General features: G+C 37.2%; 1 pseudogene; it reads right to left on the bottom strand.

Moving 5' to 3' along the window:
- Positions 1-3,423: 3,423 nt before the first annotated feature.
- Positions 3,424-8,418, bottom strand: LOC109827692 (annotated as a pseudogene).
- Between the last annotated feature and the right edge of the window lie 514 nt (positions 8,419-8,932).

Below are 8,932 nucleotides of genomic sequence, written 5' to 3'. Positions count from 1 at the left end.
ATCCGGCAGCACTTCGTCCTCTTGATAATCAATCGCCCCCGCTGAAAGGAGACCCTATGCTTGTATTTATAGGACTTCGGAAACGGTTATTTGGATGAGAACAAGTGATTTGGCCTTATCTTTAGTCAATAACAGCCTAACCACGTTTGTAGATGATATCAAGTCAGTTTGGATGCTCAAGAACCAACAAATCTCAAGAAAAACCATCAAAAACCGAACCGGGACGAAACAGTGCGCGCAGGACAACGTTTTCCGGCTTTTCAGGGCTTGTGTTTTCCACCGTTTTGCGTGTTTGACCGTTTTGTTGACTTGTACGCTTCGTTGCGGAATTGACCGTCAAACGCGTGTTAATTGACGTACGCATGTTGATTGAAGCATGCAAACTGATTGATGCGCACGATTGGTTAACGCGCGCGTGTTGATTGACGCACGCGAGCTGATTCACGCGCGCGTGCTGACTGTTGAGCGCGCAGGCCACTTGGTTCGCCGTTTCGCTTCGAGTACTTGTCGGCGTTAGATAACCCTCTTAGGCTCAGATAGCGATGTTCGTCGTCTTCTCTCTGTCTCGAGCTGTGTGCGGACACCTATAGGCATTTTTAGACGCCTACAGACTGCAGACAGACTTGGGTCTGCAGGAGAAATTCGAGCTGCAGGCGAGCTCCTGAGCATGGATCGAGAATAGGCCGTAACTTTCAAACCGTAAGTCGGAATTGGACGAATTATATATGAAAATCGCCTATCTCGACGAGATGGAGCCATCCGAACCGAGCCAAAGGCTTCGGTTCGCTTCCTCCGTTTCGCCAAATTTCTTACGGTTTGGGAGATATCTGCATTTTCCCCTTTTTATCAGTGTTTTTCCCCTTCTTGTTATTTCGGGCGAGGTTTTAGCAGTTTTGTTCTGAACTTCTCTGATAAGGATTTAAAGGCAATTTTTATTGCCTACAAGCGCGTACTTGAATCCTATGAAATACAATTTATAGAGTTAATGCGTATGATTGATACGTATATATGATTTTCACCGGATACACATAAACGTTTATATGTATCAGTAAAATCAGAATGCTATGTGCTTAAGAAATGAATTCCAGTATTTCCCCCCATAAAGTTAACTTTTAGTTAACTGGTTGACTTTTTGGTCAACAGTTAACTTTTTATCAACTCATTAATTTTTTTGGTCATATGATAACTTATTAGTTAATGATTAGAAAAATTACGCAATACCGTATTTATGAAACACCATATTGATGTGGTATTTTTATTTATAAAATACACACTTCATTATACCTTGATTAATGAGTCATGAGATGAGTCATTAAGGTGGTATGGTTTGGGCACATGGTTTTAGCACATAGTTTTGATTCTTCATGACTCTTTGCATGACTTATAAGATGAGTCATTGCATGACTCATGAAAAGAATCATTACATTTAAATGACTCATGGCATGACTCATGAGATGAGTCATGATATATCTCACTCTATATATATGAGCTCTTTTTCTTATGAAAAGGTTAATGAAAAATTGGCTAAGTGGTTTTTTTCCATAAGAGAATAAAGAAGAGAGATCTACCTCTTACTAAACTCTAGCAATCTTTGAGTAAGAGAAAGTAGTAGGATTTTAAAGTATCCCGGGGTGGATATATTGCCTTGTGTCTTAAGAGATCCACTACGAGGAGATTTACTACTACAAGAAGCAAGAGCTAGGGGTCGTTCGATCTTCCATCGAATCACGCTTCGAAAGACTGACTTTTTAACTCTTGTATGCTCTCTTTAATATAGGGATTATGTTAGATTTAATTGGGATGGTCCTATTATGTATTTTATGCTCTCTACATGCTTAGTATAATTATACATACAGTATTCCGCTGCGTATTTTGCATGTAATAAGCACGGGATTTCCTTCAATCCTCACCAAAGGAACTATAGGGAGTCTATCCACATCCTCAAAATCTTTTTAACAATTTTAAGAGTGAAAATTTATTCTTTCAATGGGTCTATTTGCACAAATATTACTATAGGAGTCTATTCGCAATTGGATGGTAGTACAGGGGGTCTACCACAATTAACCCAAAAAAATATCAAAATGAAAGGCAGAACAGATCAAGCTCGGAACAGAGCCACTGTATCAGCCTGTGCACGTGCACACACCATACCCACTGTTTAATAGGAAGATGAATATCTAGTTCTGAATAAACACAATTTTATTGTATGCTTAATTCTACTGATAAAGTCACCAAATGTCAGAAAATAAATGAAAGTAACTGGCAGCTCTGCACCAAAATCAGAAACTTTGGTCTATGATTCAAGGATACACATCAAAAGAGTTGAAAAATGCATGAAAGAACTAACCACTGTCAAAACAAAATTCATAAAAGTTAATCTTTGCTTATGTAACGCATGAAACAGCAGATGGAGAAATGTATCCTCTTAAAAATGAATTAACATAAATTCAGAAACAGATGCAAAAAAAAAAAATCAAATTAATGAAATGTATATAACAGTTTATTGAAAATTGTGTTACCTTTACAAGAAAAACGATTATTTATTCGAATTTGTAGCTCCTTTGATTAGCTTGAGAGCCGTGAGGAACCAAGCACGAAAAATCAACAGGAAAATATTTCATGATGGTAGATACGATATATGGACATTGGCTCTTATATATTTTGAGTAAATAAGGCAAACTATATCATTATGTCAGAGTTGGAGGGTAGACAATATTCTTACTCTTGCTTCCCACCATTTTATGTCACTGTGTGGAATATTTTTCTGAAATTGCATTTTACGGAATATTACTGGAAACCTCCTCTTAAAAGTGACTGCTGTAAACAATTGTTTAATTACTGTCAAATACTGAACGGTTCAGGAATTTAATTTGCAGACAATTCTCAGCCTGCGCCTCCATCATCTGTTTTGCTTATTTGAAATTTTCAATATTGATCTCCTGGAGCATCTGTTCATCTATTTTCATTGTATTCATCTATCTTTTTTTTCTTTGTACAAACTATAAAACCAAGATAACAAATTCCATGCGATCAAATCAATGCTTTTCTAGTTTGATTCTCACTCTAGACAATTATTTTTTGCAATTTTATGCAAGGAACAAAAGAAAAAACTCTTAATTAACTACATTTGTACACTATGCGATCAGATAATCCCCCTGAAACAAAGTACCTCAGATCAGTTACACTTTTTAATAACAGCTAGCAACAGAAACAACAGAGAGTTTTTACTGTCCACAAGTCTGAAGACCTCTTGCAGCTCTTGTGGTTTGGCTAGCCTTTACCCTTTGAGCTGTCTAAAGACAAAACACAAGCGTGCCTTATTCTTGAACCAACCAATTGATCAGAACGAGGCACAATCCTTCAAATTATGATGCAATCTTCATTTCCAAATCAACTCCTCAATTTCAACCGAAACAAATTAACTCAACTTCTCTGTTCATCACTTCTGACAGAAACCTCTATATCTTCTGAGCCCGATCTTGCTGTTTTCAGGTGCCTATGTTTCTTACTTGACTTAGGTCTCTTCTCTGTGATGGCAATTGCTATGTCATTAGGAAACAGATTGTGAAGAACAAAGGCATGGATCATTGTTGCGACAAGAAGAGCCATGACAATGAAGGCAGCGGTCATAGAGAGCCCAATAGAAAGCGACTTAGTGAGCGTGTTTGTAACTTTCATCGAATATCTAATTGTTGCGATTGCTGCCCCTGTCATGGGAAATGTATAAGCCCACCATGCTAACGAAAATCTGAAACCTCGAAAGAAATTAATCCTCACAACCTGCATACACAAAAAAAAAGAACAAGCAAGTTAGACGCCATAAAATCAATGATCAACTGCAATGAAACTAGGATTAATTGTGGATAATTCTATTGTTGCAGATAGATCCCTTGAGTGAAAATCTATTATTACAAATAGAACCTGAGGGTCAAAAACGTTTCACTCAGGGTTCTATCTGCAACAATAAAACTACAGGATAGTAAGTTCAATTTGGTGATCATAAAAGAAGTCTATCCTTTTCTTCATTAAAAAAAAGGTGTCTATCCACAATTAACCGATAAAACTATGATACTAAGCCTTACAAGCGAAGCATAGAGGAACATTGCGATGAAATATGCAATTCTTGACCCGTAGTCGAAATCACCAGTGATATTTGCCCATGCAACACAAGCAACACTCGGTGCTGCGACGAACAAAAAGAACACTGGATGAAGATCTTTGGGCAGTGCCTCGTTTGTTGGAAGTCTCTGATAAAGAGTCACAAACAGAACCAGATAATGAGCCAAGCCAACAGCAAAGAAGAAGAGAGGCCCCTCTTTAAGCCCCATATCTGCACCAAGCAAAGCACCAACAAAATTCCCCACAATCGATAAATGGTTCGAAGGATTTGCCACTTTCGATAGCCTCCGTTTTCCTCCAGACATCCATTGCCCATAGATTTTGATCTCAAGGCAAAATATTGGAGCCATGAGTACATACCATAGGATAGGATTAAGATTTACTGCAACTACTGGTGGCACTCCAATTGCTAGAAATAGGCAAGCTATCCACGGGGCGAAGAAAAAATTTACCCTAATTGGGTGATAATACTCTCTCCGAACCGCTTCGAAGTAAAAGATTACCTTCAGACCGTAGATAATCGATACAATGACTGTTAATGCGAGAGATATGAACCAGAGAACAAGATTGAACTTCAGGCATATATGTGGAGAAAACAAGGATTTGTGCTCAGCTATAGTCTTCCATAACATAGCTTGACTGCTTACTCCAAGGCACATACCGAAAGCTGATATAGGAAAACGAAGAAGAAACGGCCATTTCTTGTCTTCTGGAAGAATTGAAACCTCGGATGGCTGCACATGAATTATCAATAAGTTAACATACACACAATAAACGTGCCAAAATGGAGAAGCTAGGAGATTGCATACCCTGAGCGTTTCGAGTTCAGGGCCTTCTAGGGCAGCGAAGTAGCGGTCTACTTCTGGTACATGTCGATATCAGGTTCTTGAGGGATTCCACGCAAGTTGGAAATTTGTCTCTCGAGTTTCCCTGACCAAGTCTTGAAAGAGTCAAAACGTTTATCCTTTGTGCTAGAACTCCGGAGCATTCTTTGATGAGGCTCGGGTGAATTTGCTGAAGGAGTCTGAGGAGATGGGGGCTTTCCTTCGATAGATAATATGAGTCTTTTTGCTTGTGCGTAGTGAAGTCCAGAAGGAGAGGGTGGCATAGTAACAGAAAGAGAATACAGATTGGATTCCTGAATAATATGGGGGGGAATGACCAATTAAAGACTAAACCTCAAAATTGTTGCGTAAAATGATTCATTATTCAGTTTTCATTGAACATGAATTAGGATCTTACTTTGCTACATGTTCTGTCTCTAGGACTGTCAGAGACCGTTGATTGAGATTGATGATTTGTGTTATTGCCACTCTCAACTTTATCAAGAACAGTTACCGGTTTAGACGAAATTTGAACAGATAGAAACTCTTCAGGAGATCCCTGCTTTGTTAAATCCTCATGGGCTTTGGTCTCCATTGATATTGAGATACCTACACCATGAAAGGAGTCGGGGGTTAAAATTCGCCGAAACACGTTGCTTAAAAATTGAAAGCAGAAGAATAATTGATAAGTTAATTGTCCCTGCAGTTGAAATTAATGCATTTGATCAGGTCTGTACAATTACAATTTACAAACCCATTAGACTACAGATCAAGCCACATGTTCCTTCTATATTCACCGTAAGTTTCTATTCACAAAATTTTAAAAAGAATACACTCCTCTGGGATCAAAGTTGTCCGTTTCATTGTAGACTTTGATTCAAACAACATTTATAGATGCAACCTTTGCACATGAAACAAAAGGAAGTGCATAAGTGAAGACAATCAAAGAGATACTCTGAGATACTTTCCCTAAATTATAGAGATTCTATATGCCCAAGTGAATGATTCATCAGCCTGTAACTCATTTTACTTTCAATCTACACAAAAAGAGACTGATGTTGAATTAGATACGAGGCCGGCACGAAACATAACTGAAAATAATACGGATTTTTTTTCCCCTTCAAGACTTCTGAAACTTCAATAACAATACGCGGAGATGAGGCACATTCATTCAAGTTACGTCTGAATATGAAGAGGTAAAAAAAAAAAAAAACCAATAGAGGGAGAAGATATCAAAAGCTGGTACCAAGAACAAGACATAAGAGAAATGAAATCTTTTGGTATCTTTGTAATAGTAATGCCTAATGGCAACAGTCCTATATTCTCAACGTTAAAAATAATTTTCTTCATAACTTGGAATTAGAACTCACCCAAAAAAAACCCAGCGATTGAGTTATCCAAGTTTGCTGGTAACTCTGTACTCAGTAGCTTGAAGACTATTGATCGGGTGTCAGGGACTCGTCAATAACACCAATGGAAAGAAGCTGGCTCTAAGATTTAAGTTGTTCGTGCTGATACTTTTAAAGGCAGAAGTCCTAATATGATGACGAATGGTATAATAAGATAATTGAAAATTCCCATGTGTGTTTTTTTTTTTTTTTTTTTTTTTTCTGGTGGATTTTTCTAAGAAACCACTAGATCCTGGAAAATTACAAATTTGATATTCAAGTAGGCCGGGTCAGCTCAGGAACCAGGGTCCACTTAATCTTTGAAAAGTTAAGATGAAGTCAATATTTTATGGGTCATCCAGGATGATTTCTAGGTGAGTCCAAATTGGACGCAGACATTTCTGAGTTGGACCACTAGAATTCCCCTATTAATACCAGTTATTTTTATTATTTTATATATCCAAGATAAATTAGTGGTATATCTGATGCTGAAACAATGAGATGCATGCTTAGTTATTAGCATGTATCAATTTTATTAAGTTTCACTACGTGATCCATTTGTTTTAAATTTAATAGGGTATTCATTTGATAATGTTTTTCGATTACTAGTTGCTTGACCATGGTATTTAAGCCTCCAGTAGAGGAGCGATGGATCCAGCAGCCGATCATTTGGACTCTTAAACTTCTATATGACAAGCTTCTTATAGCCAAGAAACTTAGAAGTTAAAAAAAATTTGCATATAACATCATACAAAATATATTTTTTACATACAACCCACTACCAATTTACTAGATACGTTAAGCTAGAGAAAAATGATAAATTCCTGGCCTTTTTATTCCCAACCGTGGAGGTTTCGCTCCTTCGAAGAAACTACAAGTCGAGAATGGCGGGCAAAACTTTTCACGTGGACTGTTTTGATCTACACCTTTAATTTTTTGGATCTTTATTTTCACTTCTCAACTACCCAAAAAATTACAAGTACTCTGCTTTTCTTGCAAGGTAGCTTTATATGGTCTCAGTTCCCATTAATTAAATTGACTTCAATTAATCTGGCGTAACGTGCATTCTCCTTTAATTTTCTTTGCTCTTTTCAACAGACTTTTAAGTCTTATTCCCACACTGTAACCTCGAATGATCTCTGAAGATCTCAATTGGGTACTTTAATTAGATTACATTATTTAACTTTGGAATATGCTTGGGACTAATGAATCATGGTCTTTATTTCCATCAAATCAAAGAAAAATCTTGTTCTTTATATTCCAAATACTGACATAATCACTCGCACGGATCAGTATTTTCCATAGACTTTAAGTCTTATTCCCACACTCTTAACTTTGAATGATCACTGAAGATGTTAATTGGGTACTTTCTTAGATTATATTAATTAACTTTGGAATGTGATGGGGACTAATAACTCTTGGTCTTTATTTTTCAAATATTGACATAATCACCTACATGGATCAATATTTTACTTGGACTTGGCAATGCAATACACGTTGCTCTGTCCTTATTTTATTTTATAAATGGACAAATTTTTGAAATCAACCATTTTGAGAATTTAATCAGCAAAATCGACCTAATTAGGAAAAAATTAGCAAAATCGACCGCTCGTCGTGAGAACGGTCGATTTTTCTAAAACACAATTTTTGCGATACACAGGACTACTAGTCTCATGTTAAAGGCTTAATTAAGCGGCCAAATTATGCGGGACTAGTAGTCCCGTCCATTATTTTCCATTTCCTTGCCTATTACACTATGATTCCATGAATATGCATTTAACAAGAGAGAAAACCCATCTGGCAACAAAAACAAGCAAAGGATGAAAATTCAATTAAATAGCATTAATTTAATTAGCTGGCATCAACATTTGAAAATGACTTCTTTGTTCCCCCCGCTAACTAAATCCAAAATCTGCAGTCTCATTTGAACACGCGCTCCTAGCTAGCTAAAACGAACAAAAATGCTCTCAAACTCCACGTGCATAAACATTTGCAACAAATACTAATAATTCATAGAATTTAATTATTTGCACGATGAAGACAGAGTTGCAACCGACTTACAGGTGTTAACTGATGAACTCTGGCGGCCGCGACGTATTGAAGTTACAAGTTAGTATATGAGAGTATACAATATATAGACGCAAAAGGGAATTATCTTTTTTCTTTTCTTTTCTTTTTTTCTTTTTTTTTTTTGTGGCTTGGGGGCGGGGTGGGGTGCCAAGTTGAATAAAGGTGCAGATGAACTTGGAAGGAAATGGATAGGTACCCTGGGTAAGCCACTGAGCAAGTGGACTAGTTAGGATTTGGGAGGAGTTGCGCTTTTGGTTGGAATGATGAAGACAGAGGATGACGAGGACGTTTGTGATGGATTAATCTTGGACACAGTCGTTCGTTGGTTAGATATCGGATAAAAAGGGAAGTGATCTTTGTGGAAAGTTTGAAGATGGGTTGTTCTTCTGAGTTAATTGCCGATAGACTCATGTAACATCGCAAAATTGCGGATAGACCCCCCCTTAGTTCTGTTAACTGAGATATGTAAGTTTCGTAAACTTACTTACTTACTATAAACTTGATGATGGTTATTGCATGCATATAATCAAT

Source organism: Asparagus officinalis, unplaced genomic scaffold, assembly GCF_001876935.1.
Source record: "Asparagus officinalis unplaced genomic scaffold, Aspof.V1 AsparagusV1_Un372, whole genome shotgun sequence".
Lineage (NCBI taxonomy): Eukaryota > Viridiplantae > Streptophyta > Magnoliopsida > Asparagales > Asparagaceae > Asparagus > Asparagus officinalis.
This window is presented reverse-complemented; position numbering and strand designations above follow the sequence as displayed.